Source organism: Chelonia mydas, chromosome 7, assembly GCF_015237465.2.
Source record: "Chelonia mydas isolate rCheMyd1 chromosome 7, rCheMyd1.pri.v2, whole genome shotgun sequence".
NCBI classification, from domain to species: domain Eukaryota; kingdom Metazoa; phylum Chordata; order Testudines; family Cheloniidae; genus Chelonia; species Chelonia mydas.
Genome location: NC_057853.1, coordinates 52162800 through 52184032, shown reverse-complemented (window position 1 = coordinate 52184032; position 21233 = coordinate 52162800). Strand labels below are relative to the sequence as shown.

Here is a 21233-nt window from a genome sequence, read left to right as displayed (position 1 = left end):
TATGCTCAAATAAATTGGTTAGTCTCTAAGGTGCCACAAGTACTCCTTTTCTTTTTGCGAATACAGACTAACATTGCTGCTACTCTGAAACCTGTCATTATGCAAGGCACTGCATTTAGCCATATGGAGTGGATATCTATCAACTTCATGAAAAAACTTGTACAGATACAGACAGACATCATCTTCCTTTCCAAATGCAAACAGATGGACATCATCAAAAGGACTGAAGGTAAAAAATCCATTAGAATCTACATACCACACAGACTATGCTGACAGCTTGTGTCACATGCGCTCAAAGAAACTTCGGAACCACCTGATCAACATCCTCTAGAGCAAACAGGGAAAGATTAAGTATGAGCTCTCAAAACTGGATACTCTCATAAAAAAACCAACCTTCAACACAACTTCCTCGTGGCTGGACTTTACTAAAACTAGACAAGCCATTTACAACACACACTTTGCTTCTCTACAAAAGAAAAAGGACACTAAATTATCTAAACTACTACATGCCACAAGGGGCCACAGCAATGGTTCCCTTAACCCACCCAGCAATATTGTCAATCTATCCAACTATACTCTTAACCCAGGAGAAGAATCTGTCCTATCTCGGGGCCTCTCCTTCTGCCCCTCCACCCCCACGAACATGATATAGTTCTGTGGTGACCTTGAATCCTATTTTCGATGTCTCCGACTCAAGGAATATTTCCAACACCCCTCTGAACAACATACTAATCCACAGAGACCTTCCTACCAACACTACAAAAAGAAGGATTCTAGGTGGACTCCTCCTGAAGGTCGAAACAACAGACTTTGGACTTCTACATAGAGTGCTTCCGCCGACGTGCACGGGCTGAAATTGTGGAAAAGCAGCATCACTTCCCCCATAACCTCAGCCGTGCAGAACACAATGCCATCCACAGCCTCAGAAACAACTCTGACATCATAATCAAAAAGGCTGACAAAGGAGGTGCTGTTGTCATCATGAATAGGTCGGAATATGAACAAGAGGCTGCTCGGCAGCTCTCCAACACCACTTTCTACAGGCTATTACCCTCTGGTCCCACTGAGGGTTACCAAAAGAAACTACAGCATTTGCTCAAGAAACTCCCTGAAAAAGCACAAGAACAAATCTGCACAGACACACCCCTGGAACCCCGACCTGGGGTATTCTATCTGCTACCCAAGATCCATAAACCTGGAAATCCTGGGCACCCCATCATCTCAGGCATTGGCACCCTGACAGCAGCATTGTCTGGCTATGTAGACTCTCTCCTCAGGCCCTATGCTACCAACACTCCCAGCTATCTTCGAGACACCACTGACTTCCTGAGGAAACTACAATCCATCGATGATCTTCCTGAAAACACCATCCTGGCAACTATGGATGTAGAAGCCCTCTACACCAACATTCCACACAAATATAGACTACAAGCCAACAGGAACACTATCCCGGATAATGTCACGGCAAACCTAGTGGCTGAACTTTGTGACTTTGTCCTCACCCATAACTATTTCACATTTGGGGACAATGTATACCTTCAAATCAGCGGCACTGCTATGGGTACCCGCATGGCCCCACAGTATGCCAACATTTTTATGGCTGACTTAGAACAACGCTTCCTCAGCTCTCGTCCCCTAATGCCCCTACTCTACTTGCACTACATTGATGACATCTTCATCATCTGGACCCATGGAAAAGAAGCCCTTGAGGAATTCCACCATGATTTCAACAATTTCCATCCCACCATCAACCTCAGCCTGGACCAGTCCACACACGAGATCCACTTCCTGGACCCTACAGTGCTAACAAGCGATGGTCACATAAACACCACCCTATACTGGAAACCTACTGACCGCTATTCCTACCTACATGCCTCCAGCTTTCACCCAGACCACACCACACGATTCATCATCTACAGCCAAGCTCTACGATACAACCGCATTTGCTCCAACCCCTCAGTCAGAGACAAACACCTACAAGATCTCTATCAAGCATTCTTACAACTACAGTACCCACCTGCTGAAGTGAAGAAACAGATTGACAGAGCCAGAAGAGTACCCAGAAGTCACCTACTACAGGACAGGCCCAACGAAGAAAATAACAGAACGCCACTAGCCGCCACCTTCAGCCCCCAACTAAAACCTCTCCAACGATTATCAAGGATCTACAACCTATCCTGAAGGACGACCCATCACTCTCACAAATCTTGGGAGACTGGCCAGTCCTTGCCTACAGACAGCCCCCCAACCTGAAGCAAATGCTCACCAGCAACCACACACCACACAACAGAACCACTAACCCAGGAACCTATCCTTGCAACAAAGCCCGTTGCCAACTGTGCCCACATATCTATTCAGGGGACACCATCACAGGGCCGGCGATGCCCCTCTGCCATGTACATTGGGCAAACTGGACAGTCTCTACGTAAAAGAATAGATGGACACAAATCAGATGTCAAGAATTATAACATTCATAAACCAGTCGGAGAACACTTCAATCTCTCTGGTCACTCGATTTCTGATCTCAAAGTGAGTATCCTTCAACAAAAAAACTTCGAAAACAGATTCCAACGAGAGACTGCTGAATTGGAATTAATTTGCAAATTGGATACAATTAACTTAGGCTTGAATAGAGACTGGGAGTGGTTGAGTCATTATACTAAGTGAAACTATTTCCCCTTGTTTATTCCTCCTCCCCTTCCCAACCCCCCCGCCGTTCCTCAGACGTTCTTGTTAACTCCTGGAAATGTGCTGGAAATGGCCCACCTTGATTATCACTTCAAAAGGTTTTCTCTCCCCCCACCCCTCTCTCCTGCTGGTAATAACTCATTTTAAGTGATCACTCTCCTTACAATGTATATTTTTTCATGGTCTGTGTGTATATACATAATCTGCTCACTGTACTTTCCACTTTATGCATCCGATGAAGTGAGCTGTAGCTCACGAAAGCTTATGCTCAAATAAATTGGTTAGTCTCTAAGGTGCCACAAGTACTCCTTTTCTTCCTAGAAAGTGTAACTCCAAAAGCCATTCACAAACTTAATGCATTAACAGCCCTTTGTCTGCACTTCCTGCAGCCTCCAAAATTCTCCTCCTTAGCAAAAGTGGCAGAAAAGGGGTGTGGACAGCAAAGCAAAAACATATTAAAAATCTAGTAGAAAGAGCATGTACAAAGTCGTAGGTGATTCCTTTTACTGGGTTAACTTGAAAATAAAAGAGCAAACTTTAAAGACTCCAAAAAGAAAAGGAGTACTTGTGGCACCTTAGAGACTAACCAATTTATTTGAGCATGAGCTTTCGTGAGCTACGGCTCACTTCATCGGATGCGTACTGTGGAAATTGCAGAAGACATTATTATATACACAGACACCATGAAACAATACCTCCTCCCACCCCTCTCTCCTGCTGGTAATAGCTTATCTAAAGTGATCATCAAGATGGGCCATTTCCAGCACAAATCCAGGTTTTCTCACCCTCCGCCCCCCCACAGACAAACTCACTCTCTTGCTGGTAATAGCCCATCCAAAGTGACCACTCTCTTCACAATGTGTATGATAATCAAGGTGGGCCATTTCCTGCAGAAATCCAGGTTCTCTCACCCCCCTCCAAAAACCACACACACAAACTCACTCTCCTGCTGGTAATAGCCTATCCAAAGTGACCACTCTCCTTACAACGTGCATGAAAATCAAGGTGGGCCATTTCCAGCACAAATCCAGGTTTTCTCACCCCCCTCCCCCCAAACACACACACACACACAAACTCACTCTCCTGCTGGTAATAGCCTATCCAAAGTGACCACCCTCCTTACAACGTGCATGAAAATCAAGGTGGGCCATTTCCTGCACAAATCCAGGTTTTCTCACCGCCCCCCCCCCCCCCGCCCACACACACACAAACTCACTCTCCTGCTGGCAATAGCTCATCCAAACTGTCCAAACTGACTACTCTCCCCACAACGTGCAAGACAATCAAGGTGGGCCACTTCCAGCATAAATCCAAGTTTAACCAGAAGGCCGGGGGGGGCAGGAAAAAACAAGGGGAAATAGCCACTCCCAGTCTCTATTTAAGCCTAAATTAATAGTATCCAATTTGCAAATGAATTCCAATTCAGCAGTTTCTCGCTGGACTCTGGATTTGAAGTTTTTTTGTTGTAAGATAGCGACCTTCATGTCTCTGATTGCGAGACCAGAGAGATTGAAGTGTTCTCCGACTGGCTTAAGAATGTTATAATTCTTGACATCTGATTTGTGTCCATTTGTTCTTTTACGTAGAGACTGTCCAGTTTGACCAATGTACATGGCAGAGGGGCATTGCTGGCACATGATGGCATATATCACATTGGTGGATGTGCAGGTGAACGAGCCTCTGATAGTGTGGCTGATGTTATTAGGCCCTGTGATGGTGTCCCCTGAATAAATATGTGGGTACAGTTGGCAACGGGCTTTGTTGCAAGGATAGGTTCCTGGGTTAGTGGTTCTGTTGTGTGGTATGTGGTTGTTGGTGAGTATTCGCTTCAGGTTGGGGGGCTGTCTGTAGGCAAGGACTGGCCTGTCTCCCAAGATTTGTGAGATTTAAAGATTTAAAGACTCCCACAGTCTTCATCTGGCCACAGGAAAGCACAGAAAGGATTAAGAGGTACATATAAGAGCATCAACAAATCATTTCAGTTCATAATTATGCTAGGAGATAGACAATTCCAAGAAGAGCTGTGTGGACAGAAGCAGAAATTAAAATCAAGTGTGAACAGCAGTTTACAGAATAAGGCAAGAAGAAACAGTCTCCTTTGGCTTCTACAAAACTAATTTCAGGAAAGGGAAAAGCATTTACACATTTCTGATTTCTCATCCCTCTCCAAGGGTCACTACAAGGACAGCCAGTAAATGGAGTGCATGTGGCTCAAGGGTAGAGAGCACCTGTAATCACCTCATTGTATTGTCCTTCCCACATTTTAGTTACACTTTTCAGTATTTTTAAACAAAATGGAGAGCCCTCATTTTCTAGATGGGTACTAGAAAAAGGATAGGAGAAGCTGAGGAAAATGAGAACCAGCCTTTCACATACAGGGGCCCCAAATACTGTGTCTACATTGCAATTAGGCAACCATGGCATGATGGTGGGCCATGCCACTTGACTCCAATTTGTGTGGGGCTCAGGTTGCTTCCTTGTTTCCTTCAGGTTGTTGTCCCACCTCGCAGGGTCCTAGAGCCTGTCCCCCATACCCAGCCAAATGTCTACACTGCAATTAAACAGCCCCGCCGCAGCCAGAGACAGCTGGCATGGGTCAGCTGCAGATGCAGTTGCACTGTAGACATACTCAAACAAGACTTTGTCTCCATTAGAAAGTTGTACCACTTTAACTATATTGGCATACAAGTGGTACAAGCTCCTAGTGTGGACTAAAGTGTATCAGTATAAGGGCCTGGCTGCACTTGTGAGTTACAGCACAATAAAGGAGCCCCAGGCACCCTAGCTCACTACCCGTTCACACTGGCAAGGCACGTAGAACTCTCTGAGTCCACGGCTAGAGCACTCCTGGTACTCCACCTCGGTGAGTGGAATAACACTTGCCGTGTCCCCGCTGGAGCGCTGCGGCGCCAGTGTGGACGCCCTGGTCTATTATTGCACTCTGATCGGCCTCTAGAAGTATCCCACAATGCCTGTTCTAGCCACTCTGGTCATCACTTTGAACTCTACTGCCCTGCCCCCAGGTGACCAACAGTAAGACCCTCCCTTTAAATTCTCTGGGAATTTTGAAAATCCCCTTCCTGTTTGCTCAGCCAGGCGTGGAGTGCTCTCAGTGAATCTTTCCAGGTGACGATGCCTCCATGCGCCAGGCGATTCCCAGTATGGAGCAATGGCGAAGTGCTGGACCTCATCAGTGTTTGGGGGGAGGAAGCTGTCCAGTCCCAGCTGCACTCCAGTCACAGGAATTTCAACATCTTCGGGCAGGTATCAAGGGCCATGCTGGAAAGGGGTCATGACCGGGGCGCACTGCAGTGAAGGAGCTGCGGAACGCCTACCACAAAACCAGAGAGGCAAACAGCTGCTCCGGTGCTGCCCCCGCGATCTGCCATTTTTACGAAGAGCTGGACGCGATACTTGGGGGCAACGCCACCTCCATACCGAGTACCACCATGGACATCTCAGAGGCCAATGCAACAAGGCAGGAGGAGGAGGAGGAGCCAGCAAAGCGGAAGTGTGGGTGCTCCGGCAGAGGAAGACACCCCAGAATCCCTAGGTGCATGCAGCCTAGGTGCATGCAGCCAGGAGCTTATGCAAGCCAGGACGAAGGTAGCCATTCGCGGTGGCCGGTGCTTGGGGAAGAACAAACACCAGAGGAGGTTCCTGGTAAGCGGCTTTTATTTTGGGAAGGAAGTTATTCAGTGCGGGCTCTTGGCGTGAGGAGGGTTAGGGCTGCATGCATGCCTAGATGCGGAATAGAGCGTTGATGTGCTCTCTCTCATCGCGGTAATCAGCCTCAGTGATCTCTTAAAACTTGGGCAATGTGCTTGCGCAGGTTTTTCGGGAGAGCCACTATTGTCCTCGTCCCAGTAAGGCTAACTTGTCCACGCCACTGTGCCATGAGAGGCGGGGGGACCATTGTTGCACACAGGCAAGCTGCACGTGAGCCAAGGTGGAAGCCGCATTGCGGTAGAAGACCCTCCCTTGCTTCCCAGGTCACCCTCTGCAGCGAGATATCTACCAGGTCAAAATCCTGTGGAAAATCTGGGTACGATGTTCACTGTAGCGGTCCCCTGCTGCTGTTGACTCTCCCCAAGGCACAGAAACCCAGAGGACAGTACAGCCGTGAAACCATCAGTCACGCTTCACCCTGTGCTTACTCACCATTTTGGGGCTCCTGTGGGTTGTGTGCGCTCGCTTTGGGACAGGCAAATTATGCTATTGTGTAGACTGTGCTTTCCCTAGAGTATGGGGCAATCATTGCTCTGTCTGGTGTGAACAATGCTGCCTCTGTTAAGTGTTGCATTTTGCCTTTACAGTTGCAACCTTGAGATCTCAGCCGTCCATGTTATCAACGGCCAAGAGGCTGCAAAGAATCAGGAAGAGGCCACGTAGAAGCAAAGAGGACATGCTGCATGAAGTCATGCAGCATTCAACTAATGAAAATAAAAAAGTGCAGGAGTGGCAGGAGAGTGAAAAGAGGGTCCGCCAGCAGAATACGGATCGCCGGCACCAAAGCACAGAGTGGCTGATAAGCATCATGGAGCGCCAAGTGGACTCGATCCAGGCGCTCGTAGCCATGCAGGCGGAGCACTACTGCACCCCCCCGCCCCGCCAGCCCTTGTCCCAAAACTCTTTCCCTTGTGCCACCATGTTACCTCCAAACCACTTTCCCCAACATCCGAGTTCTTACTGCCACCTGCTGCCTCCAACACTTGTAGCTTCACCACCCAGACCCGAAAACTACGACCCTTACCCACTGCACTCAACCCCCATCACCATGCAGTATAGCCATCCTGAAGTGCAGCACGCATTGCACAGCACTCCAGATGGGACATACACAAATCTGTGATTGTACCATTCCCCACCCCACTCCCTTGCCCTTTGTGTTTCCCAAGCAGTTGTGTTGTGTTTCTTTTCAATAAATTGATTTTTTGGCTTTGAAAACATTCTTTATTATTGCATAACATAAAAGAAACCTTAGCCCAGGAAAGCAACAGGCACTGCAAGATGTATCATACGTAGCAAACACAGATTCCTACCGCACTTCACTCCCGGGCAGGGCACCCCACCAGACATTACTGTTGGCTTTCAGCCTCAAATTGCTCCCTCAAGGCATCCCTAATCCTTGTAGCCCCACGCTGGGCCCCTCGAATAGCCCTGCTCTCTGGCTGTTCAAATTCAGCCTCCAGGTGTTGAACCTCCGAGGCCCATGCTTGAGTGAAGCTTTCACCCTTCCCCTCACAAATGTTATGGAGGGTACAGCACGCGGATATAACCACGGGGATGCTGTTATTGGCCAAGTCCAGCTTCCCATACAGAGAGCACCAGTGACCCTTTAAATGGCCAAAAGCAAACTCCACAGTCATTCTGCACCTGCTCAGCCTGTCGTTGAACCGCTCCTTGCTGCTGTCAAGGCTCCCTGTGTAGGATTTCATGAGCCACGGCATCAAAGGGTAAGCGGGGTCTCCAAGGATCACAATGGGCATTTCGACTTCCCCTACGGTGATCTTCTGATCTGGGAAAAAAGTCCCGGCTTGCAGCTTCCTGAACAGGCCAGTGTTCCGAAAGATGCGTGTGTCATGCACCTTTCTGGACCAGCCTGTGTTAATGTCAATGAAACGCCCACGGTGATCCACAAGCACCTGGAGAACCATAGAGAAATAGTCCTTCCGATTAACGTACTTGGAAGCTAGGTGGGCTGGTGCCAGAATTGGAATATGCGTGCCATCTATCGCCCCTCCGCAGTTAGGGAAACCCATTTGTGCAAAGCCAGCCACAATGTCATGCACGTTACCCAGAGTCACGGTTCTTCTGAGCAGGATGCGATTAATGGCCCTGCAAACTTGCATCAACACGATTCCAACAGTCGACTTCCCCACTCCAAACTGGTTAGCGACCAATCGGTCGCTGTCTGGAGTTGCCCGCTTCCAGACTGCAATAGCCACCCGCTTCTCCACCGTCAGGGCAGCTCTCAATCTCGTGTCCTTGCGCCACAGAGTGGGGGTGAGCTCCTCACACAGTCCCACGAATGTGGCTTTTCTCATCTGAAAGTTCTGCAGCCACTGCTCATCATCCCAGATTTGCATGACGATGTGATCCCACCACTCAGTGCTTGTTTCCCGAGCCCAAAAGCGGTGTTCCATGGTGGTGTGCATGTCCGTGAATGCTACAAGCAAACTCATGTCGTTTGCATTACTTGAGTCAATATCATCGGAGTCTTCATTGTCACTTTGGATCTTAAGGAATAACTCGACTGCCAAACGTGATGTGCTGGTGAGACTCGTCAGCATATTCCTCAGCAGTTCAGGCTCCATTGCCGCCAACCAAAAGGGAAGACAGAGTGCGCAGTACAAAAACCGTTGAAAGATGGCACCAAATGTGGATGGAAGCAAAGGAAATGCTGGGGTGCAAACCGATGCATCATCGGGCGTTGGGACAGGACCTAGAATGCCCCGCACCCCTCCACCCCCTTCCCACAAGCCACAGCACCAGAATGGGAAGAGGCTCTCTGTGGGATAGCTTCCCACAATGCACCTCTCCCAATGCCACTGCAAGTGCTGCAAATGTGGCCATGGCAGTGCGCTTGCAGCTGTCAGTGTGGACAGACTGCAGCGCTTTCCCTACTGCGCTGTACGAAGTTTAACTCACAGCGCTCTACATCTGCAAGTGTAGCCATGCCCTAAAGGTGCTATGGGAAGGGAAATAAACTATACCAATGCAACTGCATCCACAGCAGGGGTGTAACTGGTATAGCTAGGCTTGGAAGGATTACATTTTTATTGGTAAATATCAATAAATGTGGATTTCACTGTATGCATGCAAGCCAAACGAAACAATTTCCATCAATAATCATTTTACAAATAGGCAACATAAGAAAAATGCTGCTTTAGATATTGATTTAAGGATATTTACTTTATATATTTTCACATCTGATGTTATCATAGAAGATTAGGGTTGGAAGGGACCTCAGGATGTCATCTAGTCCAACCCCCTACTCAAAGCAGGACCAATCCCCAATTTTCCCCCCAGATTTTTGGCACAGATTGAACTCACAACCCTGGGTTTACCAGGCCAATGCTCAAACCACTGAGCTATCCCTCCCCCCCCAAATGTTGACAAATTGTGACTTAACAGTTATAGAGCTTTCACTTTTGGAAATCAACACCTACGGTCAATAATTACTGTCTGCTCCTTTTTAAATGTTTATAGAAAGCTTAAAAATAAACATCCCTTAAAATTATTTTGAAAATTAATTAGGGACTCCAGCCTGAGCCCGGGCGTCACTCTAGCCGCCTGGGGAGCCCAGGGCCGCCCTCCTAGGCTGTGCGGGGCTGCACACTGGCCTGCCCGGTTCAGGGCAGGCGGGCCAGGGACCCTCTCCCCCGCGGAGGGCAGGCAGGAGGCGGGCGGGACCGAGCTGCCCGCCCCGCCTCCGGGTGGAAAGGGAAAGGGGCCCGGGCTGGCGACCCTACAACGTCCCAGGCCCCGCCGGGCTGGCCTGGCGCCAAACCCCTCGCGTTTCAGGGGGGCTCCCCGGAGCGGCCTGGGCCACGGGGGTTACATGCCGGGGGCTGCCCACGCCGGGGAGCCGCTGTGGCGTCCCTGCCCGGGGAACGCAAAGCCCCGAAGCGCTGCCGGGGAGGGAGGCGCCGGGCCGGTGCCGCCCCCGCGCCCCTACTCACCTGAGCCGTCAACTCGCCGCCACCGCGCCCGCAAAATGGAGCCTGTAGGGCTGGGCCGCCTCCGCCCCTTCCCCGGGACCCGCCCCGAGGGCAGCGCAAGCTCCTGGCCGCGCCGCTGGAGGAGGAGCAGGAGGAGGCGGGCCGCTCTCTGCGGGGAATCCGGTCAGCCCTGCCGCGGCGGGGGTCTGGTTCTGGCTGTTGACATGGGTAGAGCCGCGAAACAGGGTGACGGGGTTTAACGGGGTTCGTCCCGCCGCGCCCCCAGGTCCCTCGGGCCGAGCCGCTGCGGCCCCAGAGACCCCCTGCATGGCAGCATGGGGTCCTGCCCGGGGTGCTAGTGCAGCTGGTACCCGGCAGGAGAGGCCTCCCAGCTCTGGCTAATCCCTTCCAGGGCAGGTAGGGAGCTTGTCAACGAGAGAAAGAAGAGGTGGGCACCTCTACCCGCCTTTGGGACATGGGAGCTACTCTCGGCCTGGCACGGCCATGTGTATGGGGGTTGTAGCATGTGACATCCTTCCCCTAGGAAATACAGACCGAGAGAACCGCCCCCAAAGCAGCGCCGGTGTGAGCCGGATACACGCTAGTTAGCGCACAGGGAACAGGGAGCGCGGCGTTAGCTTGGAGTCTCAGCTGCAGAGGCACTTCTGAGGGGATTAGTTAGCTGAGTTGACTAGGTTTCTTTAAAAGAACAGGAGTACTTGGGGCACCTTAGAGACTAACAGATTTATCTGAGGTTTCGTTAGCAGCTCAGCGAGCAGAGTGTGCCCCAGCTCACAGGGGGGAGAACTAGGACTGCCTACGGAAAAGAAAGGCGGAGTCTCGTCTTACAAGAATGTCGATTGAAGTTTATTCCAAAGCGTAGGGCACTGAGCAGCCCTGCTTTAGAGGGTGATCATGTCCCAATAAGTAGTGTAGCTGAACCAACCCAGCTTGTGACGTTTAGTTACATCAGCCTAAATCAAGGGAAAGTCCACTGAAGCTAAGAGAGTTACTCCAAATTAATATCGGTATAGCCAAATCAAAATCTTGTCTGGCCCACGATGCGGTTAAACATAAAATTTATTCAGGTTAGTAATCAAAGAGAAAACATTCCTACTATCAGTTATTGATGAGCTATTTTTCATAATCTACAAGTGCTTGCCTTCTGTACAAAGTGTACATAGTGGTTTTTTTACTTCTATTTTTAATCCTTCTTTTGGAGGGTTTACTGAACCTGAAGCATAGATTTCAAGGCCACAAGAGACCACTGTGATCATTTGGTTTGACCTCCTGTGTAACACAGGCCAGAAACCTTACACAAAATAATTCCTTTTGAACTACAGCATATCTTGAAACAAAAATCCAATCTTGATTTTAAGAATTACCAGTGATAGATACATGCCACAAGAGGCCACAGCAATGGTTCCCTTAACCCACCCAGCAATATTGTCAATCTATCCAACTATACTTTTAGCCCAGCAGAAGAATCTGTCCTATCTCGGGCCTCTCCTTCTGCGCCTCCACCCCCACGAACATGATACAGTTCCGTGGTGACCTAGAATCCTATTTTTGACATCTCCGACTCAGGGAATATTTCCAACACACCTCTGAACAACATACTAATCCACAGAGACCTTCCTACCAACACTACAAAAAGAAGGATTCTAGGTGGACTCCTCCTGAAGGTCGAAACAACAGACTTTGGACTTCTACATAGAGTGCTTCCACCGACATGCACGGGCTGAAATTGTGGAAAAGCAGCATCACTTTCCCCCATAACCTCAGCCATGCAGAACACAATGCCATCCACAGCTTCAGAAACAACTCTGACATCATAATCAAAAAGGCTGGCAAAGGAGGTGCTGTTGTCATCATGAATAGGTCAGAATATGAACAAGAGGCTGCTCGGCAGCTCTCCAACACCACATTCTACAAGCCATTCCCTCTGATCCCACTGAGGGTTACCAAAAGAAACTACAGCATTTGCTCAAGAAACTCCCTGAAAAAGCATAAGGACAAATCTGCACAGACACACCCCTGGAACCCCCAGCTGGGGCATTCTATCTGCTACCCAGGATCCATAAACCTGGAAATCCTGGACGCCCCATCATCTCAGGCATTGGCACCCTGACAGCAGGATTGTCTGGCTATGTAGACTCCTTCCTCAGGCCCTATGCTACCAGCACTCCCAGCTATCTTCGAGACACCACTGACTTCCTGAGGAAACTACAATCCATCGGTAATCTTCCTGAAAACACCATCCTGGCCACTATGGATGTAGAAGCCCTCTACACCAACATTCCACACAAAGATGGACTACAAGCCGTCAGGAACACTATCCCCGATAATGTCACGGCAAACCTGGTGGCTGAACTTTGTGACTTTGTCCTCACCCATAACTATTTCACATTTGGGGACAATGTATACCTTCAAATCAGCAGCACTGCTATGGGTATCCGCATGGCCCCACAGTATGCCAACATTTTTATGGCTGACTTAGAACAACGCTTCCTCAGCTCTCGTCCCCTAATGCCCCTACTCTACTTGCACTACATTGATGACATCTTCATCATCTGGACCCATGGAAAAGAAGCCCTTGAGGAATTCCACCATGATTTCAACAATTTCCATCCCACCATCAACCTCAGCCTGGACCAGTCCACACACGAGATCCACTTCCTGGACACTATGGTGTTAATAAGCAATGGTCACACAAACACCACCCTATACTGGAAACCTACTGACCGCTATTCCTACCTACATGCCTCCAGCTTTCACCCAGACCACACCACACGATCCATCGTCTACAGCCTAGCTCTACGATACAACTGCATTTGCTCCAACCCCTCAGACAGAGACAAACACCTACAAGATCTCTATCAAGCATTCTTACAACTACAGTACCCACCTGCTGAAGTGAAGAAACAGATTGACAGAGCCAGAAGAGTACCCAGAAGTCACCTGCTACAGGACAGGCCCAACGAAGAAAATAACAGAACGCCACTAGCCGCCACCTTCAGCCCCCAACTAAAACCTCTCCAACGATTATCAAGGATCTACAACCTATCCTGAAGGACGACCCATCAGTCTCACAAATCTTGGGAGACTGGCCAGTCCTTGCCTACAGACAGCCCCCCAACCTGAAGCAAATACCAGCAACCACACAACAGAACCACTAACCCAGGAACCTATCCTTGCAACAAAGCCCATTGCCAGCTGTCTCCACGTATCTATTCAGGGGACACCATCATAGGGCCTAATCACATCAGCCACACTAACAGAGGCTCGTTCACCTGCACATCTACCAATGTGATATGTGCCAGCAATGCCCCTCTGCCATGTACGTTGGTCAAACTGGACAGTCTCTACGTAAAAGAATAAATGGACACAAATCAGATGTCAAGAATTATAACATTCATTAAACCAGTCGGAGAACACTTCAATCTCTCTGGTCACTTGATTTCTGACCTAAAGGTCTCTATATTACAACAAAAAGACTTCAAAAACAGACTCCAACGAGAGACTGCTGAATTGGAATTAATTTGCAAACTGGATACAATTAACTTAGGCTTGAATAGAGACTGGGAGTGGTTGAGTCATTATACTAAGTGAAACTATTTCCCCTTGTTTATTCCTCCTCCCCTTCCCAACCCCCCCGCCGTTCCTCAGACGTTCTTGTTAACTCCTGGAAATGGCCCACCTTGATTATAAGTACAAAAGGTTTTTTCCGCCCCCCTGCTGGTAATAGCTCATCTTAAGAGATCACTCTCCTTACAGTGTGTATGATAACACCCATTTTTTCATGTTTTGTGTGTATATAAATCTCCTCACTGTATTTTCCACTGAATGCATCCGATGAAATGAGCTGTAGCTCATGAAAGCTTATGCTCAAATAAATTGGTTAGTCTCTAAAGTGCCACTAGTACTCCTTTTCTTTCAGTAATAGAGAATCTACCACAGTCCTCAGGACATTTTTCCAATGCTAATTACCTTCACTTTTAAAGTCATGCTAGGAACAGTTTGATTACTATATTTTTACTCTACCCCATTTATCTTGCAACTGATTATACATAGTTAAAGGACAGTAACTAGCAAAGTTTAGTCTAGTAGGGATCCACCCTTGATAACATACTAGCTACTCTGTTACATTAAATAAAGAGGAATAATTAAATAGAGAGGAATACAAACAACCTAGCTGTTTGGCAGCCATGTAAATACATTTAAGTCACCTGTTGAGAAAAACAAACACACTACAGTCCATCTGAGTGGGAAGCCAAATGCAGCCACAGCCACTAAGCTATTTCTCTCTTAGCAGTACTTAGTACAGGCAGCAAAAAGTCTGGCTTCTACCTATTTTCACGTGCATGGTAAATTATCAGAGCAAGTTTCTGGCAGCAGGTAAAGAATCAAAACACTAATTCAAGCCTTTCCTGGTGGTAGCGGTGGCCATCTCTTCTCCCACCTGCACAGGCTTAGGAATGGCTTGTACATATGTATCAGGTTTGCCTCTGTGCCTCCTTCCTGTGAGTCCATACACCTGGAAACCCCTCCTTGAATAGGTCTGTACCTACTTCCACAGCCTTCAAACTCACTTCTTCCAAGAGGATTATCAACTCCAAATCCTGCTCCTAAAGTAGTATGCAGGAAACAAACATCTTTAAAAGTTTCTACCCAAAAATAAACTAATGCTACCTCAAACTTAACAGATCACTTTGTTGTTTTGTTGCATTCCATCCTTCATCTATTTGTTGTCTATGTAGACTGTAAACTACACAAGACAGAGACCTGGCGCTTTACAGACATGTAAAAAGGATAAAAAGGAAATATTTTTTCCACACCACGTAACTGGACTACCTGCACATCATCACAGGATGTCTTTGAGTGCAGATTCAAAAAAAGAATTGACTCCTATATGGATAACTATCTAGAATTATGGATTTTAAGAAGGAATCATTGTGATCCAGTCTGTCCTCCTGCATAAACACAGGTCATAATACTTCCATGAATTATAGTAGTTAATGCTAACAAAAATCTGGAAAGGATATTAAGCCTCATGCTCCCGGGCTTCAAGTCAGTCTCTAGTTATTAGAGATTAGGAGAAGACAATGAAAGAGAGGCAAACAATCCCACGGCAGGGTTCTTACACCTTCCTCTGGATCACATGGAACTGGACACCATCGGAGACAGGATACTGGACTGGATAGGAATTCCACCGAGATGACTTTACATAGCAAACAGAGGGTGCTTTGTAGAAAACAATAGCCAGAGCAAGATGGAAAGTGCCATGGGTACATATTGTATAAAGAAAACTGAAGATCTGGCAGATGCTAACAAGACCGTAGAACAAGTTTACCTTCATTGGAGGGTCTAATTATACTCACCGTATCTTTTTGACTTCCTGCTTCTGAGAGAAGAAAAGGAGTACTTGTAGCACCTTAGAGACTAACAAATTTATTTGAGCACAAACTTTCGTGAGCTACAGCTAAGTGAGCTGTAGCTCACGAAAGCTTGTGCTCAAATAAATCTTTTAGTCTCTAAGGTGCCACAAGTACTCCTTTTCTTTTTGCGAATACAGACTAACACGGCTGCTACTCTGCTTCTGAGAGAGAACCCTTCTCCCAACATTACTATCATCAACAGCACACTGAAAGCAAAATTACATTGTTTCAATAGCATATCACTCTCTCTCCCTCCCTCCCCCCACCCCCTTGAGTAGTGTAATTTCCCCTGATGTCAACAGGAGTTGTAACAGGATTGAGGGCTGTATATATATGGACCTAAATAACTTGTGCTTTTTGTAGTGCTCTTCACCTGAAGTTCTGAAAGTACTTTACAAAAGGTGATTATCCCAATTTATCAGAGGGGGGAAAACCAAAAGCACAGAGCTTACATGAGGGCCACCCAGCAAGTCAATAGCAAAGCTAAGAATAGATGCTAGGACTCCTGACTGCCAGTCCTGTGCACTAGCTCCTACACCTCATTGTCTTCCCTTGTGTAATATAAAGTGTCTTCCCAAAGTGTAATACAAAATGTAAGTGATGAGGCAGCAATCGTGCTTGGTTTTAACATGTTAAGTTTCAGTGTACAACTACTGTCAACCACTCTCCCCCACTTTGTAACAGCAACAATTCTGGTCATCTTTGCACCATCAGATCAAAGTACAAAAAGCCAGCAGCATGTATCACTGAACTAAGTCTAAAATATCTACTATAAAAAACGCCTTGCTGCACCACCTTCTGACCACAGTAATTAAAATGCAGGTAGTCAAGCTTAGCTAAAATCAAGTTAACCATCCATGTGTGTAAGAAGAAGCCAGTTCAGTTCAGCTGATAAGTAGAAAGGACACAGTGTGTTTGTTAGCGGCAGAGTGAGAGCCACTACCCACTGAGTCATGTTCTTAGGAATCCTCCCACAACACCAGTGAACAACAAACTTCAGCTAGAGGATTTGTAGGTGGATTGCATCCATTATTTCTCTGGCTCTGCTGGGTGGAGCCACACTAAAAATTAAAGCCTCACCCTTTCTTTGAACACAATACATGGAACAGGTCTGGTTCTGCTGTGCTATTTAGCCACAAGCATGTCAAGACACAGCTCAAGTTTACATTAAATACAACTGTTCATATTTTTATTGTTTTTTTTTCAGTTGTCAAGTTTGTTTTCACACACACAATGTTCAGCACTAACAATGATTGTCTAATCACAAGCACACTAGTTTTTTCAGACAGCTCATTGAGATATGTGGCTTGTGCATGTGGCCCATTGCACATTTGTAGGTCAAAGTTATTCCACATGGCCCCTGCTTTATAGCTGCAACATGACTGCTCTGCACAGGAGCTAGCTGCAAGGAGCAGAAGAAAGCCAGACATGAGGCTACTTTGCTTTAAACAAACAAAAAATCCAGCAACATAGCACTCTTCCCTTCCTTTAAAAAGGTCATTATTGACCTGATTTTCAGAGGTGACAAGCAATCTCAATGGCAAATGTTTAGAAACTAGGGCTATCAATTAATTGCAGTTGACTCACACGATTAATTAAAAAGATTAATCATGATTTAAAATGTTAATCACAATCACAGTTTTAATTGTTAATAATAGAATACCAATTTAAATTTATTAAATATTTTTGGATGTTTTTCTACATTTTCAAATATATTGACTTCAATTACAACACAGAATACAAAGTATACAGTGTTTACTTTGCATCATTCTTTATTACAAATATTTTCACTGTAAAAATGATAAAAAGTATTTTTCAATTCACCTCATGCAAGTACTGTTGTGCAATCTCTTTATTGTGAAGGTGCAATTTACAATGTAGAATTTTTTTGTTATGTAACTCCTCTGGAGTGGTGGCCAAAGCACAAGAGGCATTCAAACGTTTGGCATATCTGGCACATAGATACCTTGGAATGCCAGCTACAAAAGTGCCATGCAAATGCCTGTTCTCACTTTCAGGTGACATTGTAAACAAGAAGCAGGCAGCATTATCTCCTGCAAATGTAAACAAACTTGTTTGTTTTAGCGATTGGTTGAACAAGAAGTAGGACTTAGTGGACTTGTAGGCTCTAAAGTTTTACTTTTGAGTAGTTTTTTTGTACATAATTCTACATTTGTAAGTTCAACTTTCATGATAAAGAGATTGCACTACAGTACTTGTATTAGGTGAATTGAAATACTATTTCTTTATTACAGTGCAAATATTTGTAATTAAAAATATAAAGTAAGCACTGTACAACACTGTTACACTGTGATGTAATTGAAATCAATATATGTAGAAAACATCCAAAATATTTAAATAGTATTTATTATTGTTTAAATAAGCAATTAATCTTTTCAATTGCACAATTAATCATGATTTTTTTTTAAATCACTTGACAGCCCTATTAGAAACTGAAGAATTTGATCAGACTAAGATTAATCAACAGGGTTTCCAAAAGAGCCCTACTGGGACTAGTGTTTAATGTGTTAATGATTGAAAAAAAGAAATAAAGGTAGCAAGATCAGACAGGATTTAGGGGAATTGTGAAAGAAGTGTATGGGGAAAACTGTACTAGGCCTCTAAGGCACAGGCCAGAGCCTACAGCCTGGGAATAATCAAGGAAGTTCAGTCCCACCTAGGGGCTGAGCCCTGTAAACAGAAACAGGCCAGGGCCCATGGAGCAAGATAATGGAGTAGAAGCCAGGCAGGCTGCAGAGGTGGAGTTCTCTCTCTCAAGCATCAGGAGACAAGCCAAACCTGTCTCTCAGACATGGGTTTTTGGACATTGTTTAGGAACTCTGTACCAGGTCCTGATAAACTATTTTGTTGTAATGTTTCCTGCCCTGAAATTTTATTAAAAGGGGGACATGCTATTTGGCTAATATGCACTGGTGTCTCCTTGCCCTGGTCAGCTAAAGTGAATTTATGGTTCACTTGGGGAAATTAAGGTGGAGCACACCTGCAGTGCCATACTGGGCTGCAATGGGGCACACAGGGACTGCCCCCATCTTTACATGAATCAATACGGGCGGGGGGGGGGGGGGGGGGCAGGAGAGGAGGGGCGGGGAAAGAAGAGAGAGAGTGTGAAACTCTGAAGACACCTATCACCACAATGGCAGATTAAAGTTCAGTGTTGATGAATACAATGTATTGACAGGATGTTGACAGGAATAAGATGGCCTGCTCAGATATATTGCTAGAATTTGAACTGTGACATTTAGCTGCAGTTTTTGATAGATACCAAATACAAATTTAGTTGGTAAAACTCTCACTTCAGAATTTGAGGAAAATATTTTTTTTTATTCAAACCTATATTAGCTTATGCTCAATATGTGAGAAACATTTTATAATTTGTAAAACTTTTAATAGAAATAATGCTTGTCTTAATAGTGCCAGCGGATTAGGCACCTCTGTTAAGCAAGTTAGATGGCAGCTAAGAACGTGACATGTCATTGAAGCTATTTGCCTGATTTTATAATTGGTCTCACCATTTGAAGTACAGCCATATAGATAGGCAAGTATTAATATGAGCCTCTATTTTTACTTTGCTTATGCACACACACATCTAGAAGTAGCACAGTCTGCAAATTTTTCCTCAATTTTTGATTCTAATCCCACACGAGCAGTCATCAGCACTACAGTTGCTTTGAGCTATGTAGTAAAAGGCCACTCCACAGCAGTCATGCAAAAATCTGATAAGCAATATACTAAGCAAATAGTCAGGGAGCACCTTCTGATTAGAATAACCAACTGTGTCAAGCACCACTAAAAACTACAGTAGAACAGAGTACAGAAAAGTAATCAGCATCAGTTCTCGAGACAGAATTTGCATGGCCCTATTACGCACACTGCAGCACATTTCTGCTGTAGAAGCTTTGAGTGTCTAGAAAGTGCTGGAGTTTCATTACCACCTCCCCACCTGCAATTAAAACACACACACACACACACACAGTCCTTGTTATATATTAAAGATCCCCAGCAATTGCTAATTCTGATAAATCAGTACAGACCATCTTTAGTGTGAACACAAAGCAATGCCAGAGTCTTTTTTCAGTTTCCCAGTGCACGGGCTCTAAAATGTTCACAACCAGTCTTGTATTTCAAGGATTTAAAACAGCAGACAGTAGCACCTGCACCCTTGCTGAATGGCAGATTGCCAAGAGTTAAGCACAGACTCTGCAGAGACAATAGGCTAAGAAATGTTTTTAATATTGGTTTGTACAGAAGGGGTTGCTTCAATCACAAGCTGTCGCTCTGGCAAAGGTTGACTCATTGGAATATATGCTGGTCACAGGCAGCCAGCAAGGGGATTATTTTACACACACCATGAACTCTGCTAAGCACACAGGGGGAATAGATCGTTACATAGTCAATACTAGATATGACAATGAGTTCTCATTGCAGCATGGTTAAATACCTGCAGGGGAACAGGTGCTCACTGTCATGTGCTTAGAGAATATTCATGTCAACACAGTAGCTGGAAAGATCAGCTCTGTTCAAGCCAGAATTTATGAGAATAGCAGTTCAAATATTGACAGCCCATCTCTGAGTACATCTAGACTATAAAAAAAGTGGCAGTGAGTCTCAGGGTACGTGTACACTGCAGTTATAAACAGGAAATGGGCTTGTGCCTGCTGTCTCAGGCTAGAGGGGCTGTTTAATTGCAGTGTAGATGTTCAGGCTTGGGCTGCAGACTGAGCTCTGGCACCCTCCCACTATGCAGGGTCTTAGACCCTGGGCTCCCGCCCAAGCCCAAATGTCTACACCAGGGTGGGCAAACTTTTTGGCCTGAGGGCCACATAGGGGTTCCGAAAAATGTATGGAGGGCTGGGTAGGAACGGCTGTGCCTCCCCAAACAGCCTGGCCCCTATCCACCCCCTCCCACTTCCCACTGCCTGACTGCCCCCCTCAGAACTCCCAACCCATCCACGCCCCCGCTCCTTGTCCCTTGACCCCCCCCCCCCCCATCTCCATCCCCTATCCAACCCCCTCCCCCCCCCCCAGCTCCCTATCTGCCCCTATCCACCCCGACAGGCTCTCCAGGACTCCCATGCCTATCCAACCCCCCCTCCCCCAACCTCTGTCCCCTGACGCTCCCTGCCCCTTATCCAACCCCCCTGTTCTCTGCCCCCTTACCATGCCACTCAGAGCAGGAGGACTGGCAGCCGTGCCACCACACTGCCCAGCAGGCGCTCGCAGCCCTGCCACCACAGCAAGCTGAGGCTGCCAGGATGGGGAAGAGAGGAAGAGAAAGAGCAGGGAAGGGGCTGGGGGCTAGCCTCCCTGGCCAGGAGCTCAAGGGCTGGGCAGGATGGCCCTGCAGGCCAGATGTGGCCCGCGGGCCATAGTTTGCCCACCTCTACCACAGGGACTCTATAGAACTTTGTGTGCTCTTATGTGCTCT

The 21233-nt window shown here is 46.7% G+C and overlaps 1 protein-coding gene across 1 annotated transcript in view; it reads right to left on the bottom strand.

The window, feature by feature from the left end:
- Positions 1–10520, bottom strand: part of ANXA7 (annexin A7) — a 59311-nt gene extending 48791 nt beyond the window's left edge. Inside the window, exon 1 of the mRNA XM_007053226.4 lies at positions 10371–10520. The gene's annotated coding sequence lies outside the window, so the exon portion shown is untranslated. The remainder of the gene's footprint in view (positions 1–10370) is intronic.
- Positions 10521–21233: the final 10713 nt, after the last annotated feature.